The sequence below is a fragment of the Camelus bactrianus genome, chromosome 2 (genome assembly GCF_048773025.1).
Source record: "Camelus bactrianus isolate YW-2024 breed Bactrian camel chromosome 2, ASM4877302v1, whole genome shotgun sequence".
In the NCBI taxonomy this organism is placed as follows: Eukaryota; Metazoa; Chordata; class Mammalia; order Artiodactyla; family Camelidae; genus Camelus; species Camelus bactrianus.
Window position 1 is genome coordinate 32,004,664 of NC_133540.1, and position 15,804 is coordinate 32,020,467.

The 15,804-nt window shown below is 39.6% G+C and overlaps 1 protein-coding gene across 2 annotated transcripts in view; it reads left to right on the top strand.

The window, feature by feature from the left end:
• Window positions 1-15,804, top strand: part of TTC29 (tetratricopeptide repeat domain 29) — a 723,881-nt gene that overhangs the window by 502,246 nt on the left and 205,831 nt on the right. Inside the window, exons 1-2 of one of the 2 annotated variants that reach the window (XM_010954673.3) lie at window positions 14,611-14,768; window positions 15,413-15,459. The gene's annotated coding sequence lies outside the window, so the exon portion shown is untranslated. Of the gene's footprint in view, window positions 1-14,610; window positions 14,769-15,412; window positions 15,460-15,804 lie in introns of those variants that run through there. The other variant, XM_074377718.1, reaches the window with a different exon arrangement.

Below are 15,804 nucleotides of genomic sequence, written 5' to 3' on the forward strand. Positions count from 1 at the left end.
GGAGATTATCTGATTTGGGGGCTGAGACAAAAGAGTCTAGGAAGATGAGCTCAGCGGTACTATGGAGGAGGGGAAGTGAGCCCAGGAAAGGTAGCGGGGATAATTAGCCACCTCGGGAAAGCACTCTCCAGGACTCTGGCCCTTTGGTATTTGTATATATTGGTGTGGATGGAATGACAGCTCTTTAGAAGGGAGCTGGCCGATCACTCGGGTGCGCGCATGTGTGCATGTGTGCATGGAATCGGGAAGGAACACCTCGCTCTTCCTCTCCCCAGGCTGAAGATCATCTGTTGCCTACACCTGTCCAGTGCAGGAGATGGGAACACGGACGGAATCATGCAGGGGAATGATCCAGCAGCAGATCATTTTTTATGTTCAGTTATAACCACACCCTTTGGGATCAGAGGAGCTAGTGCCTCAGTTTCATATGATAAGTGTCAGTCGGTTCTGGGGGAAGCTGGCAAGTCATTATATTCCAGAGGAATTGTTCTTCCAGGTCCAGATTCATTTGGGTTCTTTGAGATTTGAAAATGTGATGAGGATTTTTGATCTGCACCAAATAAATATGTTGGTGTTAACGCCCAGTCACACTGGGGCTGATTAGTCACTTTGTGGGTTTTCTGTATCCTTTGCTTTCCCTCCTTTTCTGACATTTGGGCATTTCACTGCTTGTTAGCAACCCTGTGAGAAGTAAAACAGAAAATAAAAGAAGATAAAATGCAAATCAACTATGTTCTATTATTTCTCTCTGATTTACTCTGATTTAGCTTGGGGGAAGTTAGACATGTTGGCTGAAAGGGCAGTTCAGGGCTTACTTGTAAATTTCAATAAGCCATCCTGTCTCTGAAGGAGAGATCACATGTCCTTCTTGGAGAGTGTTGGAGAGACGCTTGACCTTGGAAGAGTTGGATGGCCTGTGTTCTGCCTTAACCTTTAGCTGGATGCTCGTGTCATCCTTTAGTCCACAATTTCCTCAGTTGTAATTTGGGCTGGATAATCACCATATGCCTAGAAAAGTTCCACTGAGCCACTGGCAGTTATGGAAATTTATTTGTAACTAAGAATTTTACACCCATCTAACCTCCTTGTGGCCATTAGTCATCGTTTTATGAAAAAAATCATTTTATGGAAATTTGGTGTAATGTTTTGGTCATAAAGCACAGTGAGAAATCTGGCCTTTCTCTTGTTAGTCCTTTGCTCCTTTGCATGGTCTAACCTACAGACCCTATTGCCATGGCTCACTCTCCTCGTTCTCAACTACTAATCAGAAGTGGCCTCCTCTTCCATCCTCAGTGCTGGATGTGTGAGTAACTCCCTCACCCTACAGTTCAGCACCCACCCCCACACCCGCTATGAAATCCATCTCCTTAGCATCTCTAGACTTCTGGTTATGCAAACGCTAAGTCTTATTCTAACAGAACTCAAACTATTTCTACCTCTTTTAACACTTTATTTTTTTCTTCCAAATAGTCCTACTGCTATGTGAAGCCTTTAGCCAGAGAGTCCAATCTTGCTCTGTTTTCTTATTCTCTGGATTTTAGCAGGACTGCTGTGTCTAAGTCTTTTGGGACTCACTTTGACTTTATCCTAATTTCATTCACGCTGTGCTTTATGTGTCTTCACGCAGAACCAGTGTTCATGACCAACTATGCAAATGAATTGATAAGATAAAAGAAACTTTCAGAGTAAACTACTTCATGTAGTTCATTTAAATTCATTTAAATACCAAATGTTGACTTGTTGTATACCACAAACTAGAATGATATTGTTGAAGTGTAGCTCACATGCAGTATAGCTTAATTTCTTCCATAGAAACGTATTCACATTGAATAATTATATTTGTTCCCACCAACTGTTCACCACTTTATAAAATTTGGCTAATTCACAAATATTTTTTTACTTATTTTTTTAATAATTATTACAAAATTTAACATGCCTGTGCTGTTGCTAACCATAAGTTGAAGCAGCTTCCTTCTGGTTCTCTAAGGGTAAACTTTCCTTGTCATGGATCAGACCAGATCTTTTTTCTTTGCCACTTTTTCCATTCTGTTTCTTTTCTAAAACCATAAACGCTTTGTTTTCATTCTCTCTCTGAAAAGGTATATTGAACTTTATAAAGCTTTCAGACCCGTATAGTACAACTGTGTCTTGAGAAATAGATGCAATGAAGGAAGTTTGATAGCTTTGTAATGATAATTTAATGGCTGTACTACTTGATGTTAGACAATTCCTCAAAGTAAAATAGCCCGAATGAGATTACAACGTGTGCAGTCATTAAGAATATCTGATAGACATGGTATGAATCATATATTAAAATGTGTTCTGAGTTAAATTTAAAGCATTAGCTTAAACAATTCTCTCTAGAATAAATAGCATCTTGACCTAGATTTTGATTATTATCTTTCGTTCAGTCTTGAAGAAGACCTTCAAACTCACTTGCCTGAGGCACTCCTGAGCTCCAGGTTTTTTCATGCTTATGAAAGAAAGATAAGACTCACTCTTGAGAAGTGAGAAATCCTACAGTCAAAACTCTGTGTGGGATTATCTCTGTTTCCTTTAACAACATCACATCTTTGTAGATCTTCAGTTTATTATTATCAATTCATTTGACTCTTTAACCATAATCCATGGGTGTCATGTGTTAGCCTTACTACAACCAAAGAGTAAGAGAGGATACGGTTCAAATGTAGACCAGTAGGTGATTTGATTTTGGAAGTAATCATTTCTAACTACGAAATGAAAATTGCAGTTTAAACAAGTATGACTAATGGCTAAAAGCCTGGAAGCAAAGAGGTCACATAAAACCGATAAAGGGTGAAGGTAGACTAGTGGAGTCGCTTGCTGGGGCTGAGTCAATGGCTCAAATGGAAACAGGGGTGGTGGTGGGCGGGGAATGGGAAGGCCTGTCCAGGGAGAAGCTGGCTATAGGGGATGGTTACACTGGGACTTCAGCTAACTTTGGTTTTGTTTTGTTTTATTTTGTTTTTAACGTTTTTTATTGATTTATATTCATTTTACAATGTTGTGTGAGCTAATTTTGATTTTACTATATGCACATGACTCCCAATCTCCAAATCTCAAGCAAATAGTAAGTGCACATTAAAGAATTATTTTATGAATATTGTTAAGCATAGTGATAATAGCCTACTGGTTTAGATGTCAACAAAGCAAAGTTCTCTATTCAGTGTCAGAAGCAAGTTTCTATATTTATTTAAGTTTTCCTTATTACATATCATGTTAACACTTCCTCTTCCAATCCCATTTCTGGTTTTAACTAACAGCAGCCCAGGGGTCACGCCAGTCCTTCTATCCTCACATCAATAGATGGGAGCCTCTATTCGGGAGCCTTTGTGGGGGCCTGGGTGCCTTTGGGAGCCTGAGCTGGAGCCGGAGCTGCAGCTGAAGCTGTGGCCTTGGTCTGAGCCTTGTCCTTGTCCTTTGGCTGACGGAGCCTGAGACCCTTGGCGATCCGGGCACGAGCACGTTTCCCGAGCTTGGGGTGAGCAATGTAGGCAAGTCGACGGAGCTCGCGGCTGCTGCCCTCTGGGACCTTGGGCTTGACCTCCTTGGGCTTTCCGAGAGCCTTGATAGCCTCAGCATGTGCACTCATGGCCTTGGCGTTGTTGGCCTGCATCTTCTTCAGGCCCTTCTTGGTGTGCTTCTTGGCAAAGCGCATGTTCCTCAGGAACTTGGGGTCCACCCCCTTAAGAGATTCGTATCGTTGTGATCGGGGTTTTTTGATGCCATTTCTGTGCCATTTTCGGGACTGGTTGTGTGTGGTGTGGTTCTTCGACGTGGTCGTGTCTGCACTGGGGCCGGGAGATCCCGAATCGCCTGGGACAGGAAGAGAAAGAGTACAATCAGTATTCTGATTACTTCCAAATATATGTCACTCAAACTGAGTCTCAGACCTGCTTATTCAATAGCTTCCTTGACATCTTACCCCCTGAATATGTCACTGATATCTCAAATTTAACAGGTCAAAATAGCACTCTGGATTTGCCCTCTCTGTGTTCTACCTGAGAAACCCAACTTTACCTTCAGATTTCTCCATTTCAGTAAAGAAATCACCATACTCCCAGTTGCTGAATCCAAATGATTTGGTAGACTGCATTCAAATTTTTCCTGACTCTTCTCTCTCTGTCTCTCTCTTTTTTAAAAACTATACTCCATTTCTACCACCCTAATCCCAGCCACTTCATTCTCTCATCTAGACTAATGAACGTAGCTGCCTTCTGAGATGTCTTCCTGTTCACTCTGGTCACCCCATAGCCCACCCTTCACAAGTAACCAGGAAATGCCTAATCATATCACTCTCCTATTTAAATCTCTCCAATGACTTTCTAACACACTTAATAGTAAAATCAAATTTTCTTACCATGTCTTAAGGTCCTACGTCGTCACCCTTCAGCCTCATCTCAAATGTAGTCCTGTTCCCTTGGATCATGGCCCTTCAGCCAAAAGTACATTCTGACTGGGGGCCATGGATTGACTTCTATGTTCTGTAACAAATTGCTACAATTTAACAAGGTAGAACAACACATCTATTATCTCATAGTTTCTGTGGGTCAGGAGTCCAGGCATATCTTACCTGGATCCTTTGCTTAGGGTCTCACAGGCTCCAATCAAGGGACTGGTCAAGATGGTGTTCTCATCTGGAGGCCCAGCTAAGGAAGCAGCAGGTTCCCCACTGGTGTGGGTTTCAAAAGCATTCAGTTCCTTTTGGCTGTGGTTTGCCAACAACAGAAAAAGAGTGAGAGACTGGACTGAGTCTGATAGCAAGATAGAGTCTTATATCACATAAGAGGAGTGACAGCTCATCTTTTGATTGGTTAGAAGCATGTCACAGATAACACATACACATACACTTATGGGGAGGGAATTATCCAAAGATACATACACCAGAATGAGTCAGTCATATGGAGGCACCTGAGCTGTCTGTCTGCCACAGGTCAACATACCCACTCTGCTCCTACCTCTGGAGCTTCGCTTGTTTTACTCCATCTACCTGTGATGTTCTTTTCCCAGATCTGCCCCTGACTTCTCCATTCCCTCCTTCACTCAGGTTTCAGCTTAAATGTCATATTCATATGGAGGCCTTCTCTAAGAACTCAGTCTAAACAAACATCCTCCAACCCACACACAGACACAGACACACACACCCTTACCTCATTACATCACCTTATTTTATCTTATTCATGGCCCTGAAATCATCTTGTTTACTTGTTTACTATTAGTCTATCAGTACCCCCACCAGAATTTAATGTCCAAAAGGCCCATTAGACTGGAGACCTGTGTGTCTTGTTTAGTACTGTACTTTCAGCATTAAGTAGTAGCATGTACTAGCATAAATAATGTTGTTGGGTAAATTTAAAATAATACTGGAATAAATAGCTGATAGTTTATAATTTTACTTAGGATAAAGAACTGAAAGAATTATAATATTAGTTTATAATTTTACTTAGGATAAAGAACTGAAAGAATTATAAGATTACCATTTGAAAAAATTTTAAATGAATACATTTATCAAAACCCTGTTCTAAAAATTAGTCTGCTAATGTGAGCAGCAAAGTATAAAACAATATTTGGAATACCAAAGTCTGAATTAAAATGTATAATTATTTATACCTTCTTATTTTAAAAGGATTATGAAGGAGAAGGATAAGACTTACGAAATTTTACGTCTGCAGTGATAATTCTCTTCCTAAATAAGTAATCACTTGTTTACATGGAGAGTAGCGCATTCATGTATATATGGTAATGCGTCTTTTTGTGAATTTTGCAGAGTGTAATCACAAAATTTCATCTCGATTTAGATAACTCATTTGCCTTCCCAAGTTGGAAAAATAGGACAATTGAATGGTTGTGCTCCTTACTGGGGTAAAAGAGATATTTAAGATACTGAAGTAAGCTTCTCTGCAGAATTCCATGGGAAGGCAGGCTTTGATGAAAACATTATCTCCGTGTCTAGTTTATAGCCCTGCAGTTTCCAAAAGAAAAATATTTACCAGTTCACTAAGAAATAATCAGGAAGCAGAAACTGATTTACATTAACCCAAAATTGTAGAAACTAGTTCATACACCAGATTGCCAATGTATGTTCAAATCTGTATTCAACAAGGCCACAAATCCTCACTCTTGACTTAGGACATAACTTCCCATTTCACTGCAGAAAGCAAATCATAGATCACAAGGTCCACTGGTGAGCACTGGTTGAGATGAGAAGGGTGGAAAGGGTGGTAGATGGCTTTACAAGACGTGCCTGCCAGGCTTTGACTGCCTGTGGAGCTGCATCACCCCTGGGGGGCTTCTGGCTTGGTGACTGGAATTGGCCGTTGGAGTCAGCCCCAGCTTCTCGGAGACTGCAATAGGGTGCTTGACAAATTCTTCCTCATCTACTGCTTTCTGTTTTTTTGTCAGTCATGACATTATCTCTTCCAGGCAACTTATATTTTAGTGGAATCAATTACAGGCACGATTTCCCAAAATTACAACTAGGTCTTTATAACCACAAGTCCTCAGTCTCAGAGGCAGCACTTTTTCAAAGCACTTTGTACAGTGGGCCACCTTCACAGGTGCTATGTGTGCCCTTGAGACTTGATTTCCACAGCTCTCAGTTTCACTTGATAACCTCTTCCTCTTACTGTTCTCAAACTCTCTTGGCACATCCTCTTTGGTACCTGTGGCTTCCTATGAATCGACTGTATGCATTGCTCTTTATTAAATAATCATCTGCTTGGATCGTTTTGGTGGCACTAACAGAAAAACACTGAAAAATATTTTCGTTATGAATTTCATCAATATTTTAGAAGAATCAGCTATTGGAAAACATCTGAAATTTTCTATCGCAATTTTCAACTTTTTATCTCTGGGACAGAAGGTGATGAAGAGAAAAGTGGAAACACTGAAATAAGCAATCTGGATGTCAAATTTATTGAAAATATTTTACTCTGCTTTGGATGTGTTGTTGGAGCAGTGAAAAATGACATTGATGTGTTCTTCTGGAATTTATGTGTTTAATGACTTATGGGATGAGCTCTGTCTACTGAGAACGCTTACAATGGTACTTTATTTGATCTTCAGCAGCACTGCTGTCTCCATCTCATCTTTCAGTCTGAACATTTTTAAAAAGGAGAGGTGATTTGGAGAATTTTCAAGGCTTATTATGTATTTCAACTGAGACATCCATTTTTTTTTTCTATTAGGAAACTGGTAGGAATCATCAACCCAGCAAGATTCTTCTTTTACAAAAATAAGCCTTCTATCTATGAACTTCGTATAAAATTAAATACATAAAGTAAGTTCATTTTATTTGTGGGAAGCTCTTGTTCAGTTAAAACAGTAGATAGCCTTCTGCAACATTAAGGGTCTCTTCTCTCCACAAAACTACCTATCATTTCAAAACAGTTTTGGGGTCAGAAGAGGGAAAAGTGTAGAGCTGTGAAAAAAGAATGGAAGAATCACTTGATGGAACACTCAGAAATTCTGGAATGAATTCTGGAGTCACTATCTTTTTGCGATTTAAGAAAAGCTTTCTCTAAGTTTTCCTTCTCTAGTCACCTGAGTCAAAGCCATGCATTTCTATATGAAGTGTAAATTGCTGTGTTATTCCAGTTGTTGGGATTAGAAAAGGGCCAAAATGAGCAATGAAGGAAGCACACCAGGAGTTTTGGAAGGCAGGAAGGGAAGCAGCAATGATTCCAGTGGTGGAATCCAGGCTGACCAGGGTGCTGAGATCGTGCTGTTCCTTCTGGAGAGAGGAAGTCAGTGAAAGGTGCACTGATGAAGGACAAGTGCAGAGATACGTGCAGTACATTAATGAGGTGGCAGGTGTAGGATGGGTGGGGCGGATGCTATTAAGACGTTTCAATAATAAATAATGGCGTGCGAATCAAAATGATTGCTATTGTCGACAGGAGGTAGTCAACTGGATGATGTGGAAACTATCTTAATGCTGTGATTTGGGAAGAGAAGAGATCTCACCCTCAGAGGGACCATCCCCAACTGTGAGACATAACTAATCAAAGTCACTAGAGGAGGAAATACTTTGGAGTCAGAAAATCTGAATAAATCCCTAGTCTACCATTTATTAGCTGGGAAAACTGAAGCAAAACAGCAGAACTTAAAGCCTGCTGCATGTCTGTGGGTAGCTTCACAAAGCAGAGGCAGAACTAATCTTGCTCAGGCATAAAACAAGTTCCTCAAACAAATAAAGACTCAATAGCTGGCACATTGGTGCTGACCTTGAATGCATTCAGGGGCAATGCAGTCTAGTCCAAGCAGTAAGAACCAAAGTCTCTTGAATTACCCATTCAGGAAAGGTAGAGTATTAATCAAGGTCTTATTTGCAAAGAGCAAAAATCAACTCTGGCTAATAGAAGCAGGTACAATTTTATTAAAAGTGTATAAGGAGGTGAAAGACCTGTACTCGGAAAACTGTAAGACACTGATGAAAGAAATTGAAGACAACACAAACAGAGGGAAAGATATACTGTGTTCATGGATTGGAAGAATTAATATGATGCACACAGTCGTTGGCTGGGAGTGACCCATGAAGGTTGAGGAAACACAAATTTCAAAACATAGTAATTGGGACTCTTGATTAATTACACTCCCTGTAGTTAGCAGTCTCTGAGGTACATTCTTATAGCCACTGCAATGGATAATATATCCTTAATTATCTTATTATTCTAGAAAAATATTAAGATGTTACAGCTAAAACTGTTCATGGAACCACTGAATTTTTTTTCACACTTTGGTTTGTTACATCCAAAATTCTGCCTTCCTGGCTATGTTATTAATTTTCATCGATCTTGTATTTTTTCCTACGATCCTTTATGGTACTTAAAAAACTTAATTAAGTCACGTGGTCTCATTATTATTATAGTAACGAAGAGGGCCATGAGAGATGTATTACCATGAGAGGACAATGGTCACTAAGCTGGCCTTCGTCAGGTGGCTGTTTCTGGACAGATTACCCTAGTCAAAGACCTGTTCGTCAGTTTGGAGATCCAGAAACGTGACTTTGCAGCATACCCAATGGTCATCAACCTTAGTAAGGGCTTTAACCCCAAATAAACAAACTCATACATGTTGACACACAAACTAAACGCCAGTGCATTAATTTGCAGTGAGAATATAACTTCCAGAGAACATAAATATTCATGGCAGTTAGTCAGAGCATACTTTCCATCCATTTAGGAATCTCTACATAGAGAAGGAAATTATACTTACTGCTTGGTAAGTATGGGATCAGTGGAAAGAGAGTTAATTAAAAGCATAATTTAAGAGAAAAGCTTTGGAGTCAGCTAGACCAAAGTTCTTTGTAGAATGTTCTTGTAAGTAACCAATTTTACCCATAAAAGATTGATGAATTCTTTATTTTATTTTCAAATAATTACTTAATTTCAATCTTTTTTCTGAGGGGTATTCATAATTTTTCCCATGTCCTAGCTATAACTAATACTATAAAATCAACATCTATTCCAACCATAACCCTGAATTAACAAGATTAATAAGTATGTTACTGTGTGTTCAGTTTTTCACTGCCTTGGTGGGAGCTCAAAGTTTTATACTGCTATATTGTTTTGGAGATGGGTTCATCTTCCACGGCTCTCTGCCTCTGTATTCTAGAATTGATTTTATGTCCAAAAAGTCGAGGTTTTCTGCCATTCTGTTGCCTTCATTATACTCGACACACCTCTATTTTTTTTTTCAAGCCTCAAAATCACATTTCAAGCACTAGCTCCTCTGTGAGCTCTCTGAGCTCTTTCGTGACTGCCAAACATCCATTCAGTCCTGGGCAGCTGTGTGATCCCTCCTGGAGGCACCAAATGTGATGTCATCTTTACAGCACTTGTCATGTAGTACTGTGGACATCCCCAGGATGGGATGATCCAGGGAGAAGTATCAGCCTTGATGGTCTGTGCTTTAAAGTTCCATTGGAATAACTGGTTGTGCAAACTGGGCTGCAGGCAGGTAACTAACTGGGTGTAAATGCCTGGGATGCCTGAGTTTTCAGTACCAGAGAAGAAAGAGTCCAATCTAAGTGTCAAGTTTAAGACCCTATATGGGAGATGAATTAGGAGCAGAGAGGATTAGGAATAGACTGGGGAGCAGAAGGTAATGGTAGAAGACAAGGACATCAGTCCAGTTCTCTCTGATGCTGGTGAAGATGGGGCACAGAGCTTGAAAGCAAAGAAACAGCTGTCTTTTCTATCTGTTTGTCAGCTTCTAGGCTCTGAGTTCACTGAGGACATGACTTACCTTTATATTCTACCCTAGCAGACCACCTGGTTTGTTAACATGATGGATGGATGGATAAAGGGATGGATTTAGACTTTCAAATTTCATGTTTAAGACTGCTACTTTCTATTTTTTTCTGTTATGTTTAATTCAGTTTTTATTTATACTTTTATTCAATAAGTTATTACCCTGTGAGACTGAACTGGAAGTTACAGTAGAATTTTACTAAATGTGATATTTGTCATCTTGTTTATAACAGTCTTCCAAAAATGTTGTTATATTCTAGATTTTTGTTTGTGAATTTAGAATTCTCCTTGCATATACACAGTTAAGCCTCTGTCCTTGAAGAATGGGGAATTTCATTTCTGAATTGCATTGGAAAAATACTGATATACCTCTTAATATCTTAGAATGGGATTTGTATACATAAGTAGCTGGATGGATGTATATGCATGTATATATTTCTTATTATGGACACAGATAATTATGATTTCAAGAGATTTGACAACTACTGAAACATATTATTTTATGGAACTTTGTTTCCGCTTGTGGAAAACATTACCACCATACCTTTATCCAGTGTGTGAAGGTGCAAAATAATGAATAAAATGAACAATAAAGCGTATATGTAGTTTCAAGTTCAAATGGTAATTTTTTAATTAGCAGATCTAGCAGTCTGAGAAAACAGAATTGCACCAGTCAGAACCAACAGAATTGCACCAGTCAGAACCAAAAGTGTGAAATTGCTGGAAAAAAAAATGAGCAAGTAAGTTTTAACACCAGCCGATATTTGTAAGACATTATTAAAGAAAGCTGGTTCTCTGTGTACTTTGGATTTTAAAACAGTGTGGTTTGTACACATTAAGAAAAAGAAAACAACTAAAACTAGATTAAAACCAAGGAAACATACATTAGATATTCAAGAAGGTATTCAAGCTGAAGAACTCCTGAAGACTTCCCAGGCGTCTTAAATGTTGATGGTTTTAAGGAAATCATTTCCCAGACCCTCAGCTTTCACATGTGCTCATTCCTAGCCTTGGAATGCCTGAGTATAATGCCTTCAGTTTGCTGCTTCTCCTGTTCCAGTCCATTTTCATTTTACCAAATCTTGCCAAACAAAAGGACAATTTGAGAATGCATAATTTGAAAAAACTTCATTGATTCTATCTGATTGAATCTTAAAAGCTATTTTCCTGGATTCTTTTAACTGTAAAACATTTTTTTATGACAATTACAAGGGCGTTATATACACTGATAAAATCTATAAAAAGGCTTTCAACTCTAAATTCAGTATAAAAATTATTACTTGCAAGCATCAATAAGCAAACAGCTTTTTGTTTTTACCCTAGAATATCTAGTGCAGGGCACTGTTTATGTAAGATCGATAAATATTAACTAGATTTCCCCACCTGATTTATTGTACAATTGGAAAACATTTAAACCTCAAAAAGGTTTTATAATATTTTCAGCCAGGTCAAAAACTCATCATCATTTGACTATATAAACAGGATATTGTGGCCTAATTTTATCAAATCTCTATGTAACAATAGAAAAATAAATATAGTAGTATACACACTTTAGTGCAATTTCTTAATGGAATCTTGAGTTTTCAGCAATAACTTTAGAAAGCATATAATATTCTCAAGTGTTTAATGTGAATAATTGATATTATCTGTAATTAATACCTACTAATGTGAGATGAAATTTTATTATCTCATTTGTAATACTTTCCTAATTATTATGTTAAGTTAGTATTCTTTAGTTGTTAGGAATAAAAATCAACTCTGGCTAACTTTTGAAAAATTAATTTATTAGAATGATATTAAAGGCCCATAAAACCATTGTGAACCAGACATGGGAAGAACTGATATCGGGGCAGATCCTGGGGCTAGAAAACAAGAATTATGGTTATTATATCAGGGCAGGATATTATTACTGCAGACACGATGAGAGACCATAATTCTCATCAGACTCCGAAATCCAAAGATAAGCAAATAAACATTTTGGTTGGGTGTGTACATTTTCAGCAAATTATCCTTTCCATTGTAGTATCCGTCCATCTAACCCCTCATCCCAAACTTCACTGAGGGGAGAGACTCCTGTATTTTTCACAAGATGTACATCATTCATTTTGGCGTGTATTTATAGTGCCAAGGCATGGAGGGTGCCTGATATTTCTTGTTCTCCAGATTGTATCAGATAACCTGTCAGTGCAGTGATCTTGCCTGACAGTCTGTGAGACGGTAAGATAATTAAGGTCCCTGTGAATTAAATTGCAGCAAAGATCCAGAGTTGACAGATTACTGAGTTGAAAAATAAAAGTGCACTGCTGTCCCTGCTAGGTAAAGGCAAATTGTTTCTGTTTGTTGTCTGTTAATCAAAATATAAGATCAGGGGATTATGTGCCATATACCAGGCACCCCAGCAAGAAGGCTCTATTTAGAACAGCAGTGCAGTGAAAGCTACCATTTGATTAACTTTCCATTCTTCAAGACACAAATCTATTTTGTCCAACTAAACCAGAGTATTAAATGGAAATATACAAAGAATTATCACTCTTAAGTTTTTCAAGTCTGAGATTCCATCAGTGATTCAGCACTACTTTTGATTTACAGTTTTGGTAGGGAAGTGTGGGGTTAGCTTGCAGCTTGATCCATGGCAGCTTTTCTTTAACTCCAGGGATACCTAGAGCCATGGTGCTCTCCCTCAGCCAAGATACGAATGAAATGTACTGGCTAGTGACATTGAATGTGCTATTTAAAGTCTGAAAATCCCCTGAAAGCACTCTGGACTAGCTTGTCTACATTGCTTATTAAAAATATGTGGATTGATAATCTGCACCTGTTTTGCCTGGTTACATAGCCTATTTTGGCTATGTGGTGGAGTATATGAGACCCTTGGGTGAAAAGGGAACCCTTGTACATTGTTGATGGGAATGCAAATTGGTACAGTCATTATGGAAGTTCTCAAAAAACTAAAAATAGAACTACCATATGACCTAGCAATCTCACTCATGACAGCTGGTTCCCTAAGCTCTAACCCTAAAAGAAACTCAAGGAGACGTGACTTGCCTGCCTCATTCACTATGAAAATTCTCCCTTGGGGAGGAAACTTGGAGAAAAACAGTCCTGTTTAGACAACAAATAAAAGAAACTCAGACCAGACATCTAGTTCTTCTTTCTTAAATATTGATTGACATCTGTAGCACTGATGCATAAAGGAAGGTGCATGGAATTCACAGACCTCAAAGCTGAAAAGGCAAGGAGCACTGGAACAGAATTCACACAGGTCACAGTGGAGTTGTGTTAAGGAGCTGCTGGAAAGTGAGAAATTAGTTCATGAGAACAGAATGGACCTTACTGATGTGAGAGATCACGGAGAGCCCAGTCACAGGTAGTCACAGTGATCAATTGAATATGTAATGTGCCCTTCCTCTGTGGAAATCATTTAGCAATTTATTGCAGCAAATTGGATGTTGGAATGAAAGTGTGGTTATGGTTGTTACGTTTGTACTCTGAACAGAATCGATTTTTGGTTAATAGAATGACTGGCGTGAACAGTATTGCTAGCTCACTCTCCTACAGGCTGTGACAGTAGGCATGAATAAAAGCCCCACTTTCCAGCACATCTGTATTTGAGGAGTAGTAAGCAGCAAGTCTCACTTTTTCCCTCCATCTGTACCAGACAATGAGCAAAGACGCTCACGTCCTTACACTTGCATGTGAGAGAAGGGATGGAATCGTAGGCTGGGATTAATGAGACTGGCGTTAAGTCGTTGCAAACATAAAATCCGGAGTTTGGGGTAAAAATTTAAATATATATAAAGACAGGACGCAGGGAGAGTGTGAAAAACACCTTGAGTTTTTAGCTCACCACAACTCAAACTTGGATTATCTCTCTGGAGACAGGATTGGGAAAAGTGTTTACGTGGGGCAGGGAGATGGTTCTGACTGCCACAGAGGCTGAGGAAGATGAGAATGAATGATTTCTCCAGCATGAACAAGTGGCTTAGGGTCTTGGGTGTTTTGAATGCCAAGGTGAGTATTTTTTCATCAATCAGTGGACGACAGGGAAATGTTGCAAAATATTGAGAATGCAGTGCCATGAAGGAAATGATTCAGGGCGGCAAACTTGAGGCCCTTGGGTTAGGTGAACTAATTTCTGAAAGCAGTCTAACTTCTGAGAGCGGTCTGGCGGGAAAAACCTGCTAGATCTGGAGACTCCGCCCAGCCCCAAGAGGCTCCGCCCCCTCCAGGCTCCGCCCCCGCGCCCAGGAGCCTGGAAGCTGCCCCAATCCGGAGCCCCGGTTTAGCCTAACCCCGCCCCTGCCCTCCCGCCCCTCCCCCTCTGTATCCCTGGAGACGCTCTCGCGTCCTCTCAGCGCGGGCTGCGTGGGCTGCGCGGGGTCTCTGAACCAGCGCGGAAACACCCGGCAGCGCCGGCGCCCGGGTCGTGCCACCGGTGGGGGACGCACTTCGGCGGAACGGAAAACCAGAGCTGTTCCCCAGGGCTAGTCCATCGAGGTTCGTGACAAAGTCCTGGAAGAGACGGGTTGTTCTTCCAGGCGGTCCCTCTTCGGACCCCACAGACCTTCCTCAGCAGACGGCTAGAGAGTCAAGCTTCCTGAGCCAAGGCCCTCACCTTTTACCTCAAGAAATAAATAGGAGGAGCCGGGAAAGGCTCTCTACCTGCCCGCCGCCCAGTTCACGCTGTGAGGGCAGTGGGAAAAATAAACAGGAGTAGCAATAAATCGATTAGTCCTGTTCAGAACTAAGTAGCAGCACAAAAGGAGCTGGGGTGCTCTCAGTTGTGGTAGATAACCCCGTTTGAGAGATCAAATGGTCCCTTAGTCACGTTTGTATGAGAATCTGTCACTACATATACATATTTTAGATGTATTGGCCTTTCATTGAATTAGCGATTAGTTTCTCCTATAGGAGCTATACTTTGGGACTTTTTTTTTTATGGTTTGCTTCTTTAATCATTGACATAATATTTCAGCTATTACAGCGTTTTTTTTCCCCCTAAATACGTAGTAAGTACCTGGTGTTTGTTTTATGAATAAATCTTATTCTATGATTTGGAGCAGGAAGGGGTTATTCTCTTAACCAATTTTTAACTTTTCTCTCCTCTCTTTTGCTACTATTCTTTGCTTCCCGATTTTTAGGCTGAAGTCTGTAAGCCTGGAGAGACCTTCAGCAGTAATCTCCAAATGTAAGTCGAGTGAAACGTGGCCTGTCTTCAAACACTGTTTCCTGCTTTAAATTTTGATTTAATCATTCGTAAAGTCAGTTAGTAGGAAATGTGTGATTTCTATTTATTTTATTTAACAACCTACCTAATTACCTACCACGGAGTGCTAGAAATGTCCAAAAATTATGATACAAGGGATAAACATTTACTGATTCTATTCATTATTTTATGTGATTTTCTTTTACTCTTTTCAGGAGCAAATTATTGATATTTCTTCTGTAGTTTTCTTTAAACTTTCATAGTAAAAGAGCTTATGATAATATGAAAAGATCTAATTCTTACAAGTGATTTTGTTGATAGTAAAAA